The sequence below is a fragment of the Rhinolophus sinicus genome, linkage group LG03, assembly GCF_036562045.2.
Source record: "Rhinolophus sinicus isolate RSC01 linkage group LG03, ASM3656204v1, whole genome shotgun sequence".
Lineage (NCBI taxonomy): Eukaryota > Metazoa > Chordata > Mammalia > Chiroptera > Rhinolophidae > Rhinolophus > Rhinolophus sinicus.
Window position 1 is genome coordinate 45,200,834 of NC_133753.1, and position 24,451 is coordinate 45,225,284.

The 24,451-nt window shown below is 36.0% G+C and overlaps 1 protein-coding gene across 13 annotated transcripts in view; it reads left to right on the forward strand.

Annotated features, from left to right (window-relative positions):
• The first annotated feature begins 103 nt into the window (after window positions 1-103).
• DENND4A (DENN domain containing 4A) overlaps window positions 104-24,451 on the forward strand; it is a 95,417-nt gene continuing 71,069 nt past the window's right edge. For 4 of the 13 annotated variants that reach the window (XM_019725583.2, XM_019725586.2, XM_019725589.2 and 1 more), the window contains exons 1-2: window positions 114-381; window positions 20,318-20,399. The gene's annotated coding sequence lies outside the window, so the exon portion shown is untranslated. Of the gene's footprint in view, window positions 382-20,317; window positions 20,400-24,451 lie in introns of all 13 variants that reach the window. The other 9 variants (XM_019725585.2, XM_074327532.1, XM_074327531.1 and 6 more) reach the window with 4 other exon arrangements.

The following is a 24,451-nucleotide window of genomic DNA, read 5'->3' on the forward strand; positions in this document are numbered from 1 at the left end:
CGCGACCCTCAACCCGGTCCTGCCCCGCCCCCTACGGCCGGACCTGGCCCGCGATTGGCCCTTGCGGGCCGCGATCCCGCCCCCGCTCCTTCCGTCACTGCCAAGATGGCGCGGGTCGCCGCCGCGGCGGCCGCAGCTGCTGGAACCAGAGAAGGAGGCGGAGGCTGCGGCGGCCGCAAGGGGAGGGGGAGTCCCGTCTGACAGAGACGGCGGCCTGGGCGGGCGGGGGTGCCGCGCAGGGCGGAGCGCCGGGCTGGGGATGAGCTAAGCGGGCTCTGATCGCCGCGGCATTCAGCCCCTCGTGTCCCGCTGCTGCTCGTGAGGGGACCGGGCACCGCTCTACAAGCTCGACCCGCTGCTCGCGCAGAAGCCCCCGGTGAGGTGAGTGCGGGGGCGGCGACGCGGACAGCGGCGGCGAGTGGAGCTGTCACGGCCCGGAGCGGTGACAGCCGTGGATGCGGAGCGGGGCTGGCTGGGCTCGGAGAGGTGGCGTGGATGGTCGCGACCTCGGTCCGGGGGCTTCTCAGAGCCGGGCGATCCTCCGCGGGCTCGATCCGCCCCGGGATAGCGCCCGGGTGCTGAGAGGAGCACCCGCGCCTCTGCGTCGGACGCGTGGGGGGCCCCCAGTGTTTTCATTCGGGTTTTCTATTCGGGGATGGCCTGGGGCTCGCGGTGCTGGGAGGTGGGGGTGGGGACGGGGGCGGTGAGAGGGGAGGTCCTGGAGCTGGGATTTTGACAAGCCGGTTACGTAAGACGGAGGTGGCTTCCCGGAATCCCACCTGCCCGGTATTTCAGACAGGCTGCCGCGGGAGCCTGGCGGGTCCCTGGAGACCCGGTTTTCCTCCCGGGGGACTGCTTAGCCTACCCTGGCCGGCGTGAGCTGGGTCAGCCTCCGGGTCCATCGGTTCCCCTCCACCCCAAAGCCTTTGGTGGGGGCCGGGGGGAGGCGGTGAAACGATTCCTGGTTGCCACCATTCCCTTTGAAGTTGATCGCATTCTGGGTGAGGAGAAAAAAAGGAAAGAGCGTGTGACCTAAAACTGGGTCGCAGCGGCAGCTTTTCATGATCGTGCTTTTAAATGACAGATGTGCTGGGAGATTTTTATTACTGTCTCAGTGTGCTTTTAAGCAAACGTATGGTTATGCCCGGAGCCCTAGAGAAGTGTTTTTGTCTTGCAGGACAGTTATTTCTTGTTTGCTACAGCAAGGGCGGGCATCCGTCAACAGGCATGTATTTATTTGCGGAGAAAACGCGTGTCAGTCATCTAGAAACCCGTGAGGGCAGAAATTGTATTACTCCGTGAATATGTTGTTCTTGAAAATGTATTATGCATTAATGAAAATAGTAGCCCAAGTGTACAAAAGCAATTTTACGAGATTACAAGCTGTTGTTTGGTGTATGTAGTCTCTTTCTGTTTTCTGCTTGCCCTAGTCTACCTCTTCTCTCCTCTCGGTGGAAGGAGGCGGAGCCACCTGTAAACAGCGTAGCCCAGGTTACACTAATCTATTGTAGCCCATTTGAGATTATTGTAAAAAGTAGTCTCTGGGAGACCTATGAGTGGGTAATAAATAAAGACTTTGGGCAAATTATTCCGTTTATGTTTAAGTAGATAGTTCTGGGATTCAGCTTTTGAAACTTAATACAGAATTTCGGATCTATTTGAACCGTTTGAACTTAGGGTGAAACAAAAGATTGTATTTTGGCCAAAATCAAACGTTTTGGGCAATTTTGACATCATTTTCACAATTTCCCTTTGCACTGCAGCTCTCAACTAGGAGTCCAGAGTAGAATATATTATTAGCATCATTATATATACTATATGTTACGTAATTTTCTTTTTCTGAATGATTAAACATAGATCTATTACATTGTGGAATTTCGTAAGAATGTACTTGTTAGGGAAGTTAATTGATCTTGATACCAGCCCAATACAGGGAATAAATATAGGTAAATTTTGGCCTGAGTTTTGAGTTTATGTACATAAATTTACACTTTTGAAAACTGGTGAAGTGATATCAATTTTCCATTTGTGCAAGAGAGCCAGAAAGCTGATGCTGACCTGTTCTGAACTTTTCCACATGAATTACCGCTGGCTTAGTTATTGATTCTTAAGCTCCTGTAGCTGTTGGCCTATTTATGGCAGCTTGAATAATATTTGGAATAATTAGGCAGCTATAAGAAGGAAGAGATAAAGTATATGACATATTAATTCATTCAAAAATAATAAAAATCATGACAGAATTGTAAAAGAAAATTTACTGTTTTCTCATTGATTGATATTAGTTACATTATCTTTGTTGTTTACAGACTTTTTCTAAGCAGTCTACATACAATAAAAACTTGGCTTTAAGCACCAACATAGAGATATTTGATATATTACGCATTTTGTGCTATTCCTGTTTAAATCCGTGGTTTATTATTCTAAGTGGAAAACCAAAGTGGCTCTAGCAGGAAAATTGACTTATTCTTCTTGTCCTCTCTGATGTCAGAGACTTATCTTTATGGGACTTTGCCCTTTCTTACTGGATATAGAAAAAGAGAATGACTGAAGAAAAGTTGATAAAAATTTCTTCCTTTTTTGTTTAATGCCCAAGTTATTATTGCTCAGTAGAATTTGTGGGTTGGGAAGAGGTCGAGCACGCCACATTTTATTACAACATACAATAGTTATAACTTTGAATCCTAAAACAGCACTGTTGAACTTTATATATATGCAAAGTTTAATTTATATAGTGCATTACTATAATAGTGAAAAATTTATAACAGTCAAAATGCCATAAACTAGAGGGATATTGAAATTAATGATAATTAATCCAGGTGATGGATGCAGTTATTAAAAGTTATTTTCAAAAATATTTACTGACACGAGAAAGTATACTATGTTGAGGAAAAATCAGAATATAAGGAAATATATGCTATGTTGTTATTTATAAAATCACATGTAGCAAAATGATTGGCAGGAAGTACATAAAATATTAAAAGATGTTACCTCTGGATGCTAGGATTGTATGTAATTTTTATTTTAATGTTTATACTTTTCTGTATTCTGTCTTGTGAATAGTATTACTCTACTAATCACAGAAATGACATTAAAATATTTTCACGGGTCATAGGAAAAATCCTGAAAATTCCATATAACCACAGCTCCAATAGAGAAACTATTTTAGAATTCATATTAGCAAACTAACTCAAAATATGGTGCTTATGCAATACACAATAATGTTAAGAGCTAATAATTTAGGTGAAGGCATTCTAGTTACCAGCACCAACCTGGTAGTAATTTTACAAATGTGCATGTATTTACAAAAAAAGTGCACATTATTACACTCCAACCACTTTTCTGTTTGCGTTTTTACACTCAAACTGTTCTGTGTTGACAGTGCCACCTATTGATGGACTGTTTGACTCAGCCTGTTTCTCATTGCCTCATCAGTCAGCAGCAGCAGGTTTGTTTGGAATGTTTATGAAATGCCAGGTACAGTTGACCCTGAACATTGCGAGGATTCAGAGCGCCAAAACCTCCTTGCCCTGTGCAGTTACAAATCCACTCTGACTTTTGACTCCCCAACCACTTGACTACTAATCCTAAAGCCTTACCAATAACATAAACAGTCGATTAACACATATTTTGTACATGTATTATATGCTGTGTTCTTACAATAAAATAAGCTAGAGAAAAGAAAACGTTATTAAAACCACAAGGAAGAGAAATACGTTTACCTTATTTATTGAAAAAATCCACTTATAAGTGGATTCATACAGTTCACACCAGTGTTATTCAAGGGTCAACTGTACTTTGCTAGTCACTGAGGATACAGAGGTGAATGAGACATGATTTCCATCCTCAAACTGTGATTGAGAACACTTTCTTTTCTTCTTGGGCCATCAGGGCATATTGTGCACTCTGTTTTTCCTGTTTTAGTGCTCACGGCCTTGTACGTCAGGTGGTATTAGGTTGGTGCAAAAGTAATTGCTGTTTAAAAGGTTAAACAATTGCAAAAACCGCAATTACTTTTGCACCAACCTAATATCTTTTTCCTGGTTCTCATATTCTCTTTTTACTTTCTTTATGGGAAAATATGTTCTGAGTTCCAGACAACCAGTTTACAAGCACATTTTTGGGACATTACTTGATTGTATGTTGGGGAATCTTATATTCTGAAGTGCTGCATATATGTTCATCTGTGGTTGTTACTGTTATAGTTAAAGTGTATGACAATCTCTTGGTACCTTCTTGCTTCCTTCTTTTAAAAAGCACAAACAGGTAGAAAGAAACAGAGAGAAGAGACAAACTACTGTGTTTCCCCCAAAATAAGAAAGACCTAGCTGGACAATCAGCTCGAATGTGTCTTTTGGAGCAAAAATTAAAGAAGACCAGGTCTTATATTATATTAAAGACCTGGTCTTATATAATATTATATTACATAAGACCCAGTATTATATATTATATTATATTATATTATATTATATTATATTATATTATATTATACCCAGTCTTATATTATAGTAAAATCAGACCAGGTCTTACATTTAAGTTTTGCTCCGAAAGACGTATTAGAGCTGATTGTCCGGCTACGTCTTATTTTTGGGGAAACACATTATCAAGAAAAACGAGGTAGAAAGATATCAAGGGAGTTTTCCTGCTAGTGCTATTTTCACCGAGAATAGTGAGTCATCAAAATGTATAATAAGAGATACTGTTTCTGATTTAGTATCTCTTTTGATCCATGTAAAAATACATTTTCCATGTGTATGTTAAAGTGTATATATACACACATAAAAGTACAGTTTAGCTGTGCTCATTTCCAAATCAAGCTGAAATAGGGAGATTGGAAATTTCTTAAATTTCTTTTTATTTTTGTTGTAATATTGTTTTATAGTAGATGAGACATTTTTATTTTTGAAAAGTTTTAAAAATACAGAAAAAGTAGTAAATACGTGTCCACTATACAAAATTTTTGCTTCAGATATATGTTTAGTATAAAAAAACCATGTAAATCATAGTTATCACACTGAATTCTAAAAGAGCAGTAGAGATCTTTATCATGTACTTGAACATTGCTGATCAAGTTAAAGTCCCTTTTATTCTCCCCAATTTCATCCTTTCCCTCTCTCCTCAGATCCCCTCTCAGAGGCATAAATTAAATATGTATCCTTCCAGTTTACCTTTTAATGAACTATATAATATATGAACATGGCATTTCTTTGGATGCTTTTTAAGAATGTGGACTCTGGAGCCATACTCCCCTAGTTTGAATCTTGATTCTGCTACTTACTAGTTTTGTGACCTTAGGCACGTTTTTAAACCTTGCCATGCCTCCTTATCCTCATCTATCACACAGGGATAATAGAAGTGTCCACCTCATAAGGTTGTTGTAAAAAGTAAATTAATTTCTTTATAGAAAGGGATTGAAACGGTGCCTGGCACTTCTTTTTTTTTAACATGCTGATAAATTTAAGCAGCTATTAATGTGATTGTGTCATGGTAGATGTATTTTAAAACTTGGTTTTTTCATTTTACTTTCCCCCCCCCTCAATCCTTGTTGATCCTATAGGTTTAGTTCATTCTTTTTGACTGGTGTATAGTGTTTCATTGAATGAGCATACTGCAATTTATTATTTCCTCTGTTGATGAGCATTTAGATTGTTTTTATTTCTTATCTATTATAAACAGTGTCTCATAAACCTCCTTGTATCTCCTGAAGCAATATGCCAGAGTTTCTCCAGGTCGTATACCTGATTGTCAAATTGCAGCGTCTTAGGATATAAGCATTTTTCCTTTACAAGATATTTATAGGATGTTGACAAACAAGTTCTCTTTCTCCATATCCTTCCCAGCAGTTAGTGTTGTCAGACTCTTTGATACAGTATTTTCCAATCTGACTGGTGTGAAATGGCATTTCATTTCTATTTTTATTTCACTTCATCTTCTCTTAGGTGTCAGCATTTTTGGTTATCTCTTCAATGATTTGCCTGTACGTTTACGTAGTTTTTAATTGGGCTGTCTTTTTCTTACTGATTTATAAGAGTGTTACTGGTTTAAAGTCTGTGTGCCCAACGCTTCAAAAGGCCAAAACTCAAAGCGTCAGGGTTTGGAGTAAAGAAGGTTATTGATCAGTAAGGTGCCCACCGACAAGATGGGAGACTTAGTGGTACCTCAACTCCATCTTAAGGAAGTACAGAGGTCAGGCTTCTTTTATGTCACGGGCATGGGGAAACGGGAGGGGCAAGAGGTGACTGACTATCACAGACAGCTGGGTCTCAGCAGGGGACGGAGAAAGATTGTGCTTAGTATGTTGACCCGCCTTGAAGTGAGTCCAGTCATGAGGTTCCCATAAATCTTTGATAAACAATAAATACATACTTCCCGTATCTCCTCATTCGAGGCATTTTCCAGTGTGGAGCTGCTTTTGTAACACTCAGGCCGCAAACAGAATTCCTGTAATGATTAGCATGTCTATATGCAAGAAGCTATTATCCTGAAGGCCCTGGGAACAAAGTGGACTTGAGCAAGATGGAGTCAGAGAGGCCGAGCATTTCACTCTGTTACAAGAGGCTTTTTTATTTGTTTTTAAATTTATTCAAGATAGTTACCAGTGTTAGTGAAGTTTGTTTTTTGAGGTTTCCAAATCTCTTGAACATGACCATTTTGGACCCAAGTTATTGTGAATTTTATACTATAGCATATTGTTATTAATGAAACTTTCCAACATGCTTTCTTGGAATACATATAATTACATTTCTTTCCTTCTGAAACTAGGAGGAAATGTTTCAGTAATGTACTGTAAATATATTTCACCTAAAACTATTTAAACTGTGGACTTGAAAAAAACAAGTGGAATTTTTATTAATGTAATTAGTGCCACTACTTTTCTTTAGTCCAAAATTTGAGTGGTCTCCTGCTTAGAGGAGAGTTTTCTGCTCCTAAAGTGCTTACCAACTAAGGAATAAAAATGTACACATATGAGATGACTTTAGGCACTTAAGATGTAAACTGTTATAAACTGTTCATGAATGTTGAGATTGTTTTGTACAGTATTAACTGTATTTCTATTTTGGTCCAACCCACTATACATGACTTAAAGGACTAAAATCAATCTGGCAATAAGGCAATAACTTTTATTATTTTTAACAACTTAGTTTTAGAATAGTTTTACATTTACAGAAAAGTTGTGAGGAGTTACCATATACCCTGCACCCAGTTCCCGCTATTGTTAATGTCTGGCATTTCTATGTTGTATTTGTCACAAACTAGGAACCAACACTGGAACTTTGCTATTCACTAAAATCCATACTTTCTTCAGATTTCATTAGTTTTCACCTAATGTCTTTTTTTGGGTTCCAGGATCCCATCCAGAATACCACAGTACATTTAGTTGTCATGTTTCCCTTGGCTCCTCTGGGCTATGACAGCTTCTCAGATTTTCTTTTTTTAAATGATTTTTGACAGTTTCGAGGCATATGGGTCAGGTATTTTGTAGAAGGTCCCTCCATTTGGGTTTGTCTAATATTTTTTTAGAGTTAGACTGGGTTTTTGGTTTGGGGGAGGATGACCACAGAGGTCAAATACCGTTGTCATTGTATCACATCGAGGATACATACTAGCTATATGATTTATCACTGATATTTTCAACCTCAGTCACCTGGCTGAGGTATTGTTTGCCAGGTTTCTCTATTGTAAAGTTTTCCTATATTCTACTGTTTGGAAACAAGTCACCAAGTGCAGCCCACCCACTCAGTGGGTGAGGAGTTAAGTGCTAACTCCTTGACAGGGGAGTATCTACAAAATTATTTGGAATTCTTCTGTAAGGGAGCCTTTATGTATTTATTTATTCATTCATTCACTCAATTATTTATTTATATCAGTATGGACTCATGGATATTCATTTTGTAACTTTGGTTTATAATCCTTTACTACTTTATTTAGTTTGTTGCTGAAATTGTTCCATGTTTTTCAGGTTGGCTCCTGTGACCAACAGGACAGATGCCATTGTTTTGTTTTTTGAGCACTTCCTTACTTTTTGGGACTACAAGATACTCTGGGCTCATCTTGTATATTCCCTGCCTCAGCCCTACACCATTTCTCCAAGATTCCTTGGTTACTTTTCTTAGAGAATGATACTAGAAACCAAGATCTGGGCGCTGAGGGTGCTCATTGCAGCTGGGATACTATTGCTTCTAGGCCCTCTCGTACCTAGGAAATACATACTAACCCACATATTCAACCGTATAACTGCTTTTCTATCTATCCATATGTGTCTATATGAAGCTAAACGTGAGTTCTTATTGGTATCTTTGACTCTACTTCAGTACCATGTGGTTCCTTTAGCTTTTCCTCCTTGCTTATCTGTAACCCCCTGTCCAAAAGTGGGAAACCTGGCTCTCACCAGACTGTTTGGGATTGAAATCTGGCTTTGCTATTTGACTGTTATTTATACCTCCTGTAAAGTGGGCATAATGATGTCTTCCTAAGATTGTTGTGAAGCATAAATTTGTTAATGCAAGTGAAATACTCAGAACAGAGGCTGATACTTAGTAAATGCTCAGTAAATAACCTGTTATAGCTATTATTGTCCTTAGAATGTTTTAATTTATTTATCTGAGTCTCTCCTTCCCCCATCCCACTAGCCTGGAATTAATGAATGAATTAACGTGTCCTGGGTTTTAAAATGAAAGTACATTCCTAGATTTTGAGACTGTCATGGCAGGTTGACCATTCATCTTTCTTTCTAGTAGCTCCAACATTTGGTGTTCTGTCACAAATTTGAAATTGGCATTAATGATGATTAATATTTCTTAGTTATTTAGATTTCAACACACTTTTCTTATTAATAGCACTGTTGAAACTCTAGGAATGCCCTTTATTTACTCTTAATCTTTATATAGCCTGTACTATAGCATTTAACCAGTCTTTTCTGTTTTAGATTAAGGTGTGAGGGTGAATCCTCTGCTAAGATTGTGCTTTTTTTAATTAATTTGGAAGAGAAACTAAGCGTGTTGTAAAGAACGATTGAACAGGGGGCAGAATGGAGGAATTGGAAAACTTACTACTTCTGAGCCAAACCTGCATAGTACTCTTTCACTATTTGGTTTAAAATAAATTCTCAGGATATTAGGCACTCATAATCAGATGTAATTTCAGTAAACATTCTAGAGGCAATATAAGTCATTGAAAATTACCAACGCCTCTGTCTTCTTTTATTATTATAAATAATTGAGACTTGTTTACTTAAAGTCATTTTATTGCAATCACTGTTTACTTTTTCTGTAAACCTTTCCTTTTATGCTAAATTTACTGTCTCCCCCCGTTTTGGTTTTTGTTTTAATATCAGAACTGTGTATATAATCTTGGTGAATTTGATAGAAGTACTTTTTTTCCTTTTGTTCGTTTTTATCTTTGAACTTGCTGTTACATTTGTAGATTTTCCTAGTGTCGCTAAATTTTGATTATGTGAAACTAGTCAGTTTTTCTTACAAATGTAAGTTTGTCTTGTTTTTAACGTAGGGACAGTACAAGTTACTGGGATTCTTCTTCACCTTTCATTTGAAAATTTACTAAAGAACCTAGCTTTTTGGATTTTTTTTAAGTCTGAGTTTAAAAAGGAAATTTCTTACTAACAAACTATCAAAATAGAATAGAAAACCTAATATATCAGTCTTGTTTTAGAAGTTAATGCCATGTAATAATGGCTGTGCCATTGGAAAATGCTTCTCTTTTTTATAGGTCACTGTCTTCGAGTACCGACTAAGTATTTTAGTTGAGGATTCTGAAGTGTCCTGTTTTTAAGAGAAATGGGTGTAGATGGATGGGGAAAACAGTGTAATGATATTTAGGCTTGTTAGATAGAACTGGCTGTTACTAACCAGAAAAGACATATTCCTAACCATTTTTTTATTTTTTTTGGTCAAAATTGTAGTGAGTGTATTATTTTTCTTTAAAAAATCATTTGTTCTAATAAGCTGTAAGAGATTCCCTATACCTTAATCTCTCATTTTTTTCTGAACTTTGAAATAGAATTTTATTCATACTGACTCACAACTCTGCTGAAGTTGGATTTATAGGAGATTGTTTGAACCTGTTATGGGTGGTGAGTATTTTCCATTTTCTCATGCTGAGGAATGCCTGAAGATACCACTGTAACAGCCATTTTTTAACAAGGCTTTTTTTCCTCCTATGATTAACTAACATTTTGATATTCATACTTGACCTTTTCTTTTATAAGGCTTTTAAAATCTCTTTGGTTTATAAGTACTAAAAACCACATTCAAACTAAGGTACTCAAAAAATGAAGAAGAAAAAAAGGAATTACTATTAATGGCAAGGATACTGGGGATTTCACAGTACCTGAAGATGGAAGTACAGCCAGGCTTCACGAGGGGGAGGGGAACCAGGAACTGGAAACTCATCTGTTACACCAGCAGCTGTTTTCTCACCGCCTTCAGGCAGCATGGCCTCCCCGCTTCTCCTTACTTGTCCACTTCATGTTTCTCTCTCTGCATGTTGTCTTTTACTACTGTGCATGACTGAACAAGTCTTCTACCTCTTAAACTCATATATTCACTTATGGTTCTGTGATCCCATTTAAACCCCTGGGAGAAAAGTCAATTTTGGGCAAGTGTCTCCAGTCAGCTAGGAGGGGGAAATCAAGGTTTCATAGAACATTTCCTGCCCCCAGACAGACAGCCTCCCTCACAATTAGCATCTCTCACCAGATGGTACAGTAGTTACAATTCATAAACCTACACTGACACATTATTATCACCCAAAGTTTACAGTTTCCATTAGGTTTCACTCTGTGTTGTACATTCTGTGGGTTTGGACAAATATGTAATGACACTATCCACCATTATAGTATCATACAGAGTAGTTTCACTGCCCTAAAAATCCTCTATGCTCATCCTGTTTATTCCTCCTCCCTCACCACTGGCAACCCTTAATCTTTTTACTGTCTTCAGTTTTATCTTTTCCAGAATATAGTTGGAATGATATATTTTCAGATTGGCTTCTTTCACTTAGTAACATGCATGTGAGGTTCTTCCATGTCTTTTCCATAGCTTGACAGCTCATTTCCTTTTTTAAAATTTTTATTTATTTAAGTGTGTTTTTCCAGGACCCATCAGCTTCAAGTCAAGTAGTTGTTTCAGTCTAGTTGTGGAGGGCACAGCTCACACTGGCCCAGGTGGGGATCGAACCGGCAATCTTGTTGTTAAGAGCACTGTGCTGTAACCAACTGAGCCAACCAGCCGCCCGATAGCTCATTTCTTTTTAATGCCAAATACTGTTCCATTGTCTGGATGTGTCACAGTTTATCCATTCACCTACTGAAGGACATCTTAGTCCCTTCCAAATTGTGGCAATGATGACTAAAACTGCTATAAACATCCATGTGCAGGTTTTTGTTTGGAAATGTTTTTAACTCATTTGGGTAAATACCAAGAAGTGTGATTGCTGGATCATGTGCTAAGAGTATGCTTAGTTTTGTAAGAAACTGCCAAATTGTCTTCCAAAGTGACTGTATGTACCATCTTGGATTCCTACCAGCAATGAGAGTTCCTGTTGCCCCACATCCTTGTCAGCATTTGGTGTCGTCAGTGTCCTGGATTTTGGCCATTCTGATAAGGGTGTGGTGATTTCTCATTGTTACTTTACTTTGCATTTTCCTGATGATGTATAATGTGGAGCATCTTTTCATAGGTTTACTTGCCATCTGTATAGCTTTGGTGAGGTGTTTGTTCACGTCTTTTACCCATTTTTGAATCGGGTGGTTAAATTTCTTATTGTTGAGTTTTAGGCATTCTTTACATATTTTGAATGACAGTCGTATATCAGATATGTCTTTGCAAATATTTCTTCTCAGTCTGTGGATTGTCTTCTCATTCTCTTAAGCCTCCATATTTTAAACCTTTTAAAATACATATTTTCAGTTTCTTTATGCCGTCTTAACATCTCATTCTGATCATCTATTGACTTTAGTTTTTACAATATTCATTTTGTTATTTAACCTATCTGACTTTAACTTTTTTTATTATTATAGTTTTAACACTGAGTATTTTTAGTTGGTTCTTCATTTTCCCTTATTTTCCTAATAGCCTACTTTAGTTTTCTGAGGATATTTGTTATGCTTATTTAAGAAATATGTTCTGTTTGGACCATAAATTCTGTTTCCTCTGGGATAGGGTGTTCTGTTGTTGGATTTTTTTTTCCCCATCTCTCCCTTGTACTCCTGCAGTGTTTATTTTTTTTCTTTCCTGAAGCTCATATTCCCTTGAGAATATCAACTACCTTGCCTGATAATATGTACATGCAAAAATCCCAGGTTCAAATTTGTGCCCTTCCTGGTGAATTTTTAGAGTATAAGTTGTGTGTGTGTGTGTGTGTGTGTGTGTGTGTGTGTGTGTGTGTGTGTGTGGCAGGGAAGTGGGGGTTTGGGTCTAAAGGTGGAGATTTGCCAAAGAAATAGTTCTGTTTGGGCTATTATAGATACAGATAAAGTTACAAAGTCGGCATGTTGAATCTCAATGGAGAGTCATGGTTGGTGATGTAAATTTGCAAGTGAGTAGCAGTTAGTGGGACTAACACATTTTCTTGGGACTATGAAGAAAGGGAAGATCCTGGAGGTTGGTTTGATTATTGAAAGTAGGTTAAGGGAGTTTAAGAATAGAAGGTATACTTTGTCCAGGGCTGGTGCTGGCCATCAGAATGTTTAGAAAGAGCAATGTGTCATCTAGCTTCACTAAGTTGATCTGCCTGTCCTCTTCAATCCTGGGGCATTGTTTCAGGCTTCTGTGCAGTAGTCTACATAGTACAGTAGCAAGATATCTGGGATAAGGTGTGTCAGGCCTTGCCCTGCTAATGATGAACTGCGCTACTTTGGGCAACTCAGATTGCCTTCCTACACTTGAATTTCCTCATCAACAAAATGATGAGATTGAACCAGATTTTTCAGGTCCTTTTCTACTCTGAAATTCTATGAAACTTTAAAGAGGGTCTAAATAATCTAGACCAACAGTTTGATTTTTTAAAAAGATATTTTTTTGAGATGATTTTTACCAAAATAGAATTAGCTGTTGATAGGAGTACGATTAGTTTTAAGTAATTACTGTATTACTTTTCAGAAAGCTTTTTCTAATTCGTAGTGCCATTAACTGTTTTTAAGTACGCTTATTTTTCTTACAATACCACCAACCAGCATTAGGTTTAATGTTTTTTGTTCATACTTGTTAATTTAGTGGATAGTACGTCAAAGTTTAATTTCTTTAATTATTTGCAAGGCTAACAATTCTTCCAAGCATTTTGGTATTTGGGTTTCCTTGTGTATGAACTGTTTGTTTGTCGTCTTTCATTATCCAGTAAGTTCTACAAATCAAAAAATTGTATCAATCATTATTAACTGGAAGAATAACAATTCTCAAAGTTGTTTTCAAGTATTAATTAATTCTCAAAGTTCTTTTCAGGTCTTGTTAACTAATGAATTTGTTATTTGTTGCAGTTTGTGGGGAAAAGTGGAAAGGGATGTTTAAAAAGGCTTAAAGTATATTTAAATAGGTGGTGAAATGACATAGTTCAGAAATTAAAATGTTTAGCATTAATCAGATGACAAAACTATAAATCTGTACATCTATTATTCAAGAGGTGATATTTTTAATCACTGGATCTCATTTTTATTACATGTTAGTATAGGTGAATTTTAGATTGCTCATCGTATGCAAATGCCTTTTTAGTTACCCCAAGGAATATTATTTCGAGTAGCTTGTGTATGATTGTGAAATAGATAATGAAAAAACAGATATTGTGTGTTTGAGAGAAACTTGTGGGAAGATTTCAGTGGAACCAACAATTCATTGTATTAGGTTGGTTGGTGCAAAAGTAATTACAGTTTAAAAGGTTAAAAATAATTGCAAAAACCACAATTACTTTTGCATCAACCTGATAGATACCGGCTAACAAATGCTTGTGATAATTCAAAGAGGAAGTAAGAACTTTGCGATATGGGAGTGGTATGCATATGGGAAATTAAGTAAGAAAAGATGGTGCGAGAGACAAAATAAAATTAGACTTCCCTTTCACTTTAGACTGGTAAGCATCATATATTTGCATTTCACACAGAGTGAAGAATATGAACAGATTTTCAGTATAAGACGTAGTTGATTTTTGTTGTTACTGTTAGTTTATACAGAATCTGATTTCACCATAGGAATGGTAAATCTCATAGTTTCTTAATTTTAAAAGAATGTAAATAGCATTAAAAATTCTCCAGATACCATTTCCCCATCTCTCTTTAACCGTTTCTCACTTTTCCCCATTTCTGCACTGTTTTTTACTTTTATCCCATTTATACTTTCCTCCCTTCATCTTTTGTTTTCTTTTTTCACCATATCTCTTTGTTCAACTTATTTTCTTTTGTGTTTTATTCTTTTATTTTTGGTCATCTTTTTCTTACCTGTTAGTTGCCCCACTCTTTTCAACCAGTTTAATTTCTCCTATTTACCTGTTAACTTTTTTGTCCATCAAAGCCCATGCTCACTAATTAATGAACAGGTCTCCCCAGGGAATTGCTTTCTTTTTCCATTCTTGAATTGAAGTATGGTGTATTACAACTCCACATTAAATGAAGAGTTGAGTCATAAATTGATGTATTTGGTCTTAGGCAAGCTGTTTAACTTACATGCTTTAATTTCTTCAAGCGTAAAAATAATTGAAACTAAATCCTTCTACCTCTAAAATTCTGTAATGCTGTGGTGTCTTAACTTGCCCAGTCTTCCTGTGCAGACTATTCATTTATTAATATTTACGAGTACACACTTACCATGCGTTTATAACCGCCGTAAACTATGTGAGAGAATCAAAAGAAACAAAAGACAAGTTTCCTGCCTTTCAATTGTTTATAGTCTGCCTGGAGAGACAAAAGTTACCTGTATGTTAACATTCAGTTATTTCCCATCTGTGCCTGTTCTATCCAAATCAAATCTGTATTCTCAAGGGAAAGTCAGCTACTCTAGTTCTAACTTTTTTCTTGAGGGACAGAGTTGTCCCTGAACACAGTAAAAGACTACTTTTTATGTTCTTATATATCTAGGAGTTGCATTGTAGTTGTTCTGTCGCATTATTTTATGTTGTACACTTGATTCCAGTCTGGAATTAAACAATAATAGAAAAATTTATCTCAGAACTAAGGAGATTGATCTTCATTGCAATTTAGTAGATGAACACTCCTTCTTATCTTTTGTGTGCATACGTATGTCTTGCATTTATATGTTTGTATAATCATGTTCAAATATAATGTTCTAGATGGCTGAGTAAATGTGACTAATAAGTCTTTCCACACCATATATGCTTACACTTTTTTCTTTGGTTTGTTTCTGCACTTATTTTGTAACAGAGTGTTGCTTTTAGACACATTATCTTTTCCTTTCATAGGCTGTATGTGTTCTCTGTTAAAAATATACCGCTCCACAGGGATTAGGGACAGTGGTGGGGAGGGGACAGGACTTACAAAAAGTCAACACTAGGGATCCTTGTGTTGGAACTATTTTGTATCTTGACTTTGGTGATAAATACATGAAGCTGCTCATGTGATAAATTGCATAGAACTACACCCCCACACACACACACACAAATGAAATACAGGTAAAATTGGAGAAATTAAAATCAGGTAGATAAATTGCATCAATGCAACATTCCGCTGTGATGTGGTACTATAGTTTTGTGAGCTGTTACCACTGAGAGAAACTGAATAAAAGGTAAACCAGATCTCTGTAGATCTTTAAATGAATGTGAATGTACAATTATCTCAAAAGAAAAGTTTCAGTTAAAAATAATAGCAATTTAAAGAAGTCTTGCCGAAAGATAATTTAACATATGCAGCTGTAAGAAACACATTGACGTACTCATATCACTCTGTGAATATGAATTTAGTGATGTTTCAGGATACATAATCAACATACAGAAATCTGTTGTGTTCCTATATATGAATAATGAGCTATCAGAAAGAGAAATTAAGAAAACAGTCCCATTTACAATTGCATCAAAAATAATAAATTGCCTAAAAATGAGCTTAACCAAGGAGGTAGAACACTCGTACACTGAAAACTGTAAGACGTTGATGAAAGAAATTGAAGAAGACACAAATAAATGAAAATGTACTGCAACCTTTTGGGCATAAAAACAGACATATAGCTCAACGGAATAGAATAGAGAGCCCAGAAATAAATCCATGCATATATGGTCAATTACAACAAAGGAGCCAAGAATATACAATGGGAAAGGACAGTCTCTTCAGTAAATGGTGTTGAAAAAACTGGACAGCCACATGCAAAACAATGGAACTGGACCACTGTCTTATACCATACACCAAAAATAATTCAAAATGGACTAAAGACTTGAATGTAAGACCTGAAACCATACAACTTACATAAGAAAATATAGATAGTAAGCTCCTTGACGTTGGTATTGGTGATGATTTTTTGGATTTGACACCAAAAGCAAAGTCAACAAAAGCAGAAATAAACAAGTGGGACCACATCAAACTATAAAGCTTCTGCACAGCAAAAGAAACCATCAACAAAATGAGAAGGCAACCTACCAAATGGGAGAAAATATTTGCAAATCAGATAGCTGACAAGGGGTTAATATCCAAAAAATATAAAGAATTCATACAACTCAATAGTTAAAAAAACAAACAAACAAACAAAAAACATTTGATTTAAAATGGACAGAGGATCTCTAGAATTTTTTCCAAAGAAGACATACAAATGGACAACAGGTACATGAAAAGGTGCTCAACATCACTAATAATCAGGGAAATGCAAATCAAACTCACAAGGAGATCTCACCTTACACCTGTTAGAATGGCTGTTATCAAAAAGACAAGAAATAGCAAGTGTTGGTGAGGATGTGGAGAAAAGAGAAAGCCTTGTGCACTGTTGGTGGGAATGTAAATTGGTGTAGCCACTGTGGAAAACAGTATGGTGGTTCTTCAAAACGTTGAAAATAGAACTACTATATGGACCAGAAATTCTACTTATGTGTATTTATCTGAACAAAATGAAAACACTAACTCGAAAAGATACCTGTACCCTCATGTTCATTGTAGCATTATTTATAATAGCCACGACATGGAAACAGCATAAGTGTCCATTGATGGATGAATGAATAAAGAAAAAATATATAAACACAATAGAATATTATTCAGCTATAAAAATGGAAGAAGTCCTGCCATTTATGATAACATGGATGGAACATGAGGGCATTATGCTAAGTGAAATAAGACAGGTAGAGAAAGACAAATACTATATGATTCCACTTATATGTGGAATCTTAAAATAAAAAAGCTAATAGATACAGAGAACAGATTAGTGGTTGCCAGAAGTGGGGTGAGGGTTGGGCAAAATGGGTGACGAGAGTAAGTCACAAACTTCCAATTATAAAATCATTTCATGAGGATGTAGTGTACAGCTTGACAACTATAGTTGATAGTACTATATTACATAAATGAAATTACTAAGAGAGTCGATCTTAAAAGTTCTCAGCACAAGAAAAAAAATTCTGTAACTATGGTGATGGATGTTAACTAGACTTATTGTGGTGATCATTTCACAATATATACAAATATTGAATCATTATGTGCTTTCTACACATGAAAAAAAACCAAAAAAACAATTTAAAAGAATCTGTGCTGAAAGATAATTTGACATATGTAGCTCCAGGAAGCACACTCTGTGGAGCATGACTTTCCATTTACATCAAAGAATGCTCTACTAAATAGATGTTACCCATTTTCTTTTTTTTCCCCCTTTCCACCCCCTTAACCCCACCACTCTGGGGCAAGCCGTTGTTTCTCAGTCTAGGACACAGTTCCTTGGCCCATGCTGGTATTATGAGCCTTGTGCTCCCCTGGCTGAGGCAGTTGGTCGGCTGCTCATGGCCGCCCAGGGTAGTCCATGGCAGCACTCAGCATCCCAGCTCCAGGGAGAGCTGTTGTTCACAATGTTAGCTGTAGAGGGTGCAGCTCACTGGCCCATGTGGGAATGGAACCGGCGACCTTGGCTTTAGGAGCATGGCGCTCCAGCCACCTGAGCCCCCAGGCCGGCCTGATTTTACCCATTTTCTATTCCAAGTTTTCTTATGCATGTATGGAAAGTAAAGCAATAGCTGGACTGCTATTTGTCACCATGTACCAAAGTTAATTCAAAATGGATCAAAGACTTAAGCATAAGACCTGACACAATAAACTGCATAGAAGAAAACATAGGTACTAAACTTATGGACCTTGGGTTCAAAGAGCATTTTATGAACTTGACTCCAAAGGCAATGGAAGTAAAAGCTAAAATAAACGAATGGGACTATATGAAACTTAAAAGCTTCTGCACAGCAAAAGAAACCATTGACAAAATAAAGAGGCCACCAACTGAATGGGAGAAGATTTTTGCTAACAGTGCCTCCGATAAGGGGCTAGTATCCAGAATATACAAGGAACTCATGCAACTCAACAACAAAAAAACAAACAACCCAATTGAAAAATGGGCAGAGGACTTGAAGAGACATTTCTCCAAAGAGGACATACAAATGGCAAATAGACATATGAAAAAATGCTCAACATCACTAATCATCAGAGAAATGCAAATCAAAACCACAATGAGATATCACCTCACCCCAGTCAGAATGGCTATCATCAACAAGACAAATAGTAACAAATGTTGGAGAGGTTGTGGAGAAAAAGGAACCCTCATACACTGTTGGTGGGAATGCAGACTGGTGCAGCCGTTATGGAAGGCAGTGTGGAGGTTCCTCAAAGAATTACGAATAGAATTGCCATATGACCCAGCAATCCCTCTCCTGGGTATCTACCCAAAAAATCTGAAAACATTTAGAGATAAAGACACGTGTGCTCCAATGTTCATTGCAGCTTTGTTTACGGTGGCCAAGACATGGAAACAACCAAAATGTCCTTCGATAGATGAATGGATAAAGAAGTTGTGGTACATATACACAATGGAATACTATTCGCAGTGAGAAAAGATGATATAGGAACATTTGTGACAACATGGATGGATCTTGAGAGAGTAATGCTGAGCGAAACAAGTCAGACAGAAAAAGCAGAGAACCATGTGATTTCACTGATATGTGGTATATAAACCAAAAACAACAAAAGAACAAGACAAACAAATGAGAAACAGAAACTCATAGACACGGACAATAGTTTAGTGGTTGCCAGAGGGTAAGGGGTGGGGGGAGGTAAGGGGGATCGAATATATGGTGATGGAAGAACTGACTCTGGGTGATGAACATACAATGGGATTTATAGATGATGTAATACAGAATTGTACACCTGAAATCTATGTAATTTTACTAACAATTGTCACCCCAATAAATTTAATTAAAAAAAAAAAAAAAAAAAGAAACACACACACAAAAAAAAAAAAAAAAAAAAAAAAAAAAAAAAAAGAAAATATGATAATGGCGTATTGAATCCCATAGTACAGCAGTGTTTATTACCTTAGAAGACTTGGGTTCCTTGATGAGATTTCAACCATATCTTGTTAAGAATTTGTTGTAACTGATTCTATTTAAATAGTATTTTTAAAACTTGTAACAAAGGGAAAATACTTTCAGGTTGACTTCTTTGAAACTTCCATGTTTCCCTGAAAATAAGACCTAGCGGGACCATCAGCTCTAATGTGTCTTGGAGCAAAAATTAATATAAGACCCAGTGTTATTTTAATATAAGACCCAGTCTTATATAATATAATATAATAATAATATAATATATAAAATACCAAGTCTTATATAATATAAGATCGGGTATAATATGATACCGAGTCTTATATTAATTTTTGCTCCAAAACACGCATTAAAGCTGATGGTCTGGCTAGGTCTTATTTTCGGGGAAACACTGTTGTTACGTATATGTAAGCTACTGGCGTCTATATTTAAACTATCTTAAATGTGTATATTTTTTTCTCGAATGAGATACTATATAATACCTCATAAGTGGCATGTTTTTCTTAACACTCCTTGCTTCTATATATTTACTCTTGTGTCATTACCTATTATTTTAATTCTTTTGTCTTTCCCTTATCTGCTGTGTTTGTGTGTGTGTGTGTGTGTGTGTGTGTGTGTGTGTGTGAATTCTTGACTGAAATGTGTTTTCTGGAAGAGCTGGTATTTGAAAATTACTTATTGGCTCTTAAACATATGAAAATAATATATGCAAGCATTTTGTTTGAAAATTATCATTGTTAACAGAACTCTAAGTATCCTTAGACATCTTAGGGGCAATGTTTGACTGGAATTAAACTCAATTCTTATTCTTTTCAAGGCAGTATTTCTCAAACTCTGAGGCTTGCAGAAGTCCCAAGTAAGATCTGGCATCATTTTCGGAAAAAGACCTTCAGTAATGTGTAAGTAGTTTTTGTTTTTCGTTTTGATTTGTTTGTATTAGCTGTTTTCTGTATTAAACATTAAAAGTTTAATTTAGCAGATCTCTTAACAAGAATTTGGCATATATTTACCACATAATGATTATGATTAGTGACACAAAAGAGCTTATTGAAAGATGTCTTAAGATGTGCCTTGGGTCAGTATTAATGACCATTTATTAGAGGCAGCATCCTCAGATGTAAAGAACATTGAATGAAGGGACCTGAGTTCTTGCCCAGCCTCCACCACTAACTAGCTAGATATCTGTAAGTAAGCCACTTTCTTTGGCTATAAAATGAGGGATTAGACTATGACTAACAATAAGATCCCTTCTCCTTTAAATGTCTATTATTCTTAACTTTTTTTAAAATCAGGCTTTGGCAGTCTTTCAGACGGGAGCTGTTGAATTATACAATTATGTTTTGATTTTTTTGTTGTTGGTTTTTGCTTGAGAATAACTATTTAGAGAGGGGAGGTGGTTCAAAGTAGACTAGGGGACAGGTAAGCCCCCTTGCTCAAGAAATTTGTCCCACATAGTCCATCAATTTGGGTTAATAAAACTTACTTTTAAAAAGCCAAGTTTGCCTTAGGTGGGCTAAACCTTTTTAAAAGGAAGTTAACATACTCTTAAATATGATATACAAATAAGATTTCTTTCCTTTCAAAATCTCCATAGAATGCTCATGCTGAAGGAGTGCCCGTTTTTGAGGAGATGGGGAAAAGGGACAATAAAATAGACATTTGTCCATGTGGAGCTTTGGGGGGGAAATGGTAGGGAAACGTTGGGCATGGTAAAGGGAAGCACTTGGAATCTGGAAGGTGATAGAAAAGATGGCTATAGGGGAATGAAAGTACAGAAAGATATGTGGGAAAGTAGAACTAAACAAGAAACTCCTTGAAGGCAGGGCTACTACTTTCATCAATGTTGTCACTGGCTACTAGAATAGTGTCAGGTCTTAGTAAGTATCTATGAAAAATTTATTGAATGAATGAATCAATTACTTATTCAGTAAATTTCTAAATTTGTCTAAGGTCCTAATGGTTTTGGTTTTGATTTGCTAGACTCAAATCATCTAGTCTATCTATGTCCTACATTCAACAACTGCAGTATTTAAGGTAATTGAGGTTCAGAAAATTGATTCTGAATTACAGAAAAAAGATACATATTTAGTATAATATGCTTGAGAAAGGTTATAGAGTGAACTATTCATTCTTTTAACAAATATTTTTTAAGCGTACCTATTATACTTAGGGTACTAGCTGGGAATGGAAAAAATGGGGTACTGGCTGTAGTGTATACTATTTTTATTTGATGGAATATTATGTAGTCATTTACTATAATTATGAATATTATAGCAGTTTATAAAAGTGCTTATTAAATAAAAAAATATAAATATTTGTGTTCTATATTATACCTGTGCATGAGGATTAGAAGGGTAGTTTCTGTTCTCAAAGGAAACTAGGAAACATTGTCAGTTATAAACCAGATTTATTATTGTGAATGGGATTGTTGAATTTCTTTTTATTTCTGCCATTTTGTATAATTCATAAAGTTGAAATGAAAATCACATAAATTTAATTTTTTTGAAAAATACAATGAAAAGATATTGACTAGAAAGAGGAAATACTGTAGTATATTGAGCAAAACTACATTTGAAGGGAAGTAGATAAGTTACCTTAGTTGGAAGAAAAATGAGAGACGAAGTTTAGAAAAGATGGGAACGAGGGTCCCTAGTTTTGATAATGTAAGAAACGATGAGCTAGATTAGGTTCTTAACTGTGGAGTTACATTTTAAAAGGAAAATTTCTTCTAGCTTATTTATTAAAGTTAACTGGACTGAGGGTCAATTGAATTGGTCCATTTAGTTATCAGCCATTTTTATATATGTCTTGAAATTGTGACTGTTTATCAGGCTTTATCTGAAAGACATTTTGCTCTTTTTACCATTCATAATAGTTTATAATTTGGTAAAACTTTTATGTTCAGATTTTTTGTTTTTCATGTATCTTCAAAATGTTTCCTTTGATTTCCACTCTTGCCTTTTCTTGTTCTTATAGTTAGCCTAGGTAGCAAATGCTTAACTACTCTGACCTCATAGAGTAATTGAAGAAATTTAAAAATAAATAATAAAATAAAATCTGAATTGATTGGTCAGAGATTGAAAGGGAGAAAAATAAATCAGTTGCCATTAGTTGCTGAATGGATTAGAACTTTCTTGTAATGATTTCTTAATTTAGTTCTCATGTACCTTTTTGGAATTAGAGAGCACATCTTTCTTGTTTGCTCTTCTCAAAGAAAATAGATGTAATTTGAAGTGAAATACTAGGTAAATGGGTATCTGAAATTTTAAGAAGATGCCTATAAACATTTCATGAGCTAACTCCTTACGTTATCTATATCATGTTGAACAAAGAAGAATTAAACACAATAATTAGTTAATGATGTATTACATATTGTTACTTCAGCTTGAGTAAAATTGTTTCAGGGTTTTATATTACTGTGGTTCATTAGAGAACTGTTGGATCAAATGCTTGTTTTGTGTGACCCCTAGTTTCCAAAATGAATTGCAAGAAATTTACGTCAAATAAATAAATTAAATTAATAAATAAGGGAGGGATCGAGGGAGGGGAAAAGGAAAGAAATTTACCTCCTACTTTTTTAGAGGTTTTTGCTCTGATATACTAAACTAAAAGTCCAAGTTGTGTGTGTGACTAAGAATGCTTTCCTCTAATGCTCTTTCCAAGTAATTTTTAGTGGCTCTGCCAATACAAGGCATTTTGTCTTTATTTAGTATTTTGTCTGTAATTAGTATTTTCCATGAGGATTGTAAATTTCACATGCCAATGGAAGTCTCTTAGTTTAATGGAATTGTTAGAAAATACTATTAATTATTCATTTCTATATTAAAGATTTTCAGTATTTTCTTTGCCTTGTAATTTTTAACAGTGTCTTCCCCCTACCTTCTAAACCTCAAATTTACTTGATTTATTTTTATCTATTTATCTATTTATTTTTAATTAAATTTATTGGGGCGACATTGGTTAGTAAAATTATATAAGTTTCAAATGTACATTTTTATAATACATCATCCATATATCACACTGTGTGCTCACCTCCCAGAGTCAGTTCTCCTTCCATCAGGAGACCCCCTTTTCCCTCTTCTCCACCCCTCCTTACCACTAAACTGTTGTCTGTGTCTATGAGTTTTTGTTTCTTTGTCAAATGTACTTTAAAAACGGTTGATTTAAAATAAAAAGTAGAGGTGCATTTTCAGAATTATAGATTCTTCATGAGTGAATTAAAAATCATTTAGATCTTTCAAGAAATCACCTAGAATGCTGCCAGCTAAGATCTTGGCATTATATACTTTGTTAACCCTGCTTACCTTCCTAACCACTCTCTGCCCTCAAATGAACAAATGGGAAATAACAACAACAAGGCAAGAGAACTGAAGTGATGCATAATTTCTTTCTCAATAAATGTTCGAGGATTTTATCACCATTTTAAAATTGATTGTTCTTTTCATATATGTATTGATGAAGAACAATAATTTGTTCCCTTTTAGTAGTTATTTAGTGTGTTCAGTTGGGAATGAAAACAAATCATTAAAATTTGTGAGCCAAGAAAATCTAACAAAAACTAATTTTCATACAAATTCTCCCAGATATCTGCTTATTAGTATAAGAGCTGTTTATTTCAATGACTAAGATAGTAGCTTTCAAAATGCCTTATTAAATATATTTTTATGTTTTTATAATAGTACTATATCCATTCCCTTTCTCTTCTCCTGCATAGCAAGACATAAGATTGCATTGTATGAAATAGTGACTATACGCTTTAGTTTAAATATCGTGAAGTTAGAGTCTAGGAAAAAGGAAAATATTTAAATCTCTTCATTATAAAAAGAGGAAAGTGCTCCACAAAAGCTGGTAATTTAAAATTCATACACCCACAAATGTACATAAACACTTATAGAGGCTGGTTATGTAACTCTTAGTAATTCAACTTCAATAAATTTATCCTGAAGAAACA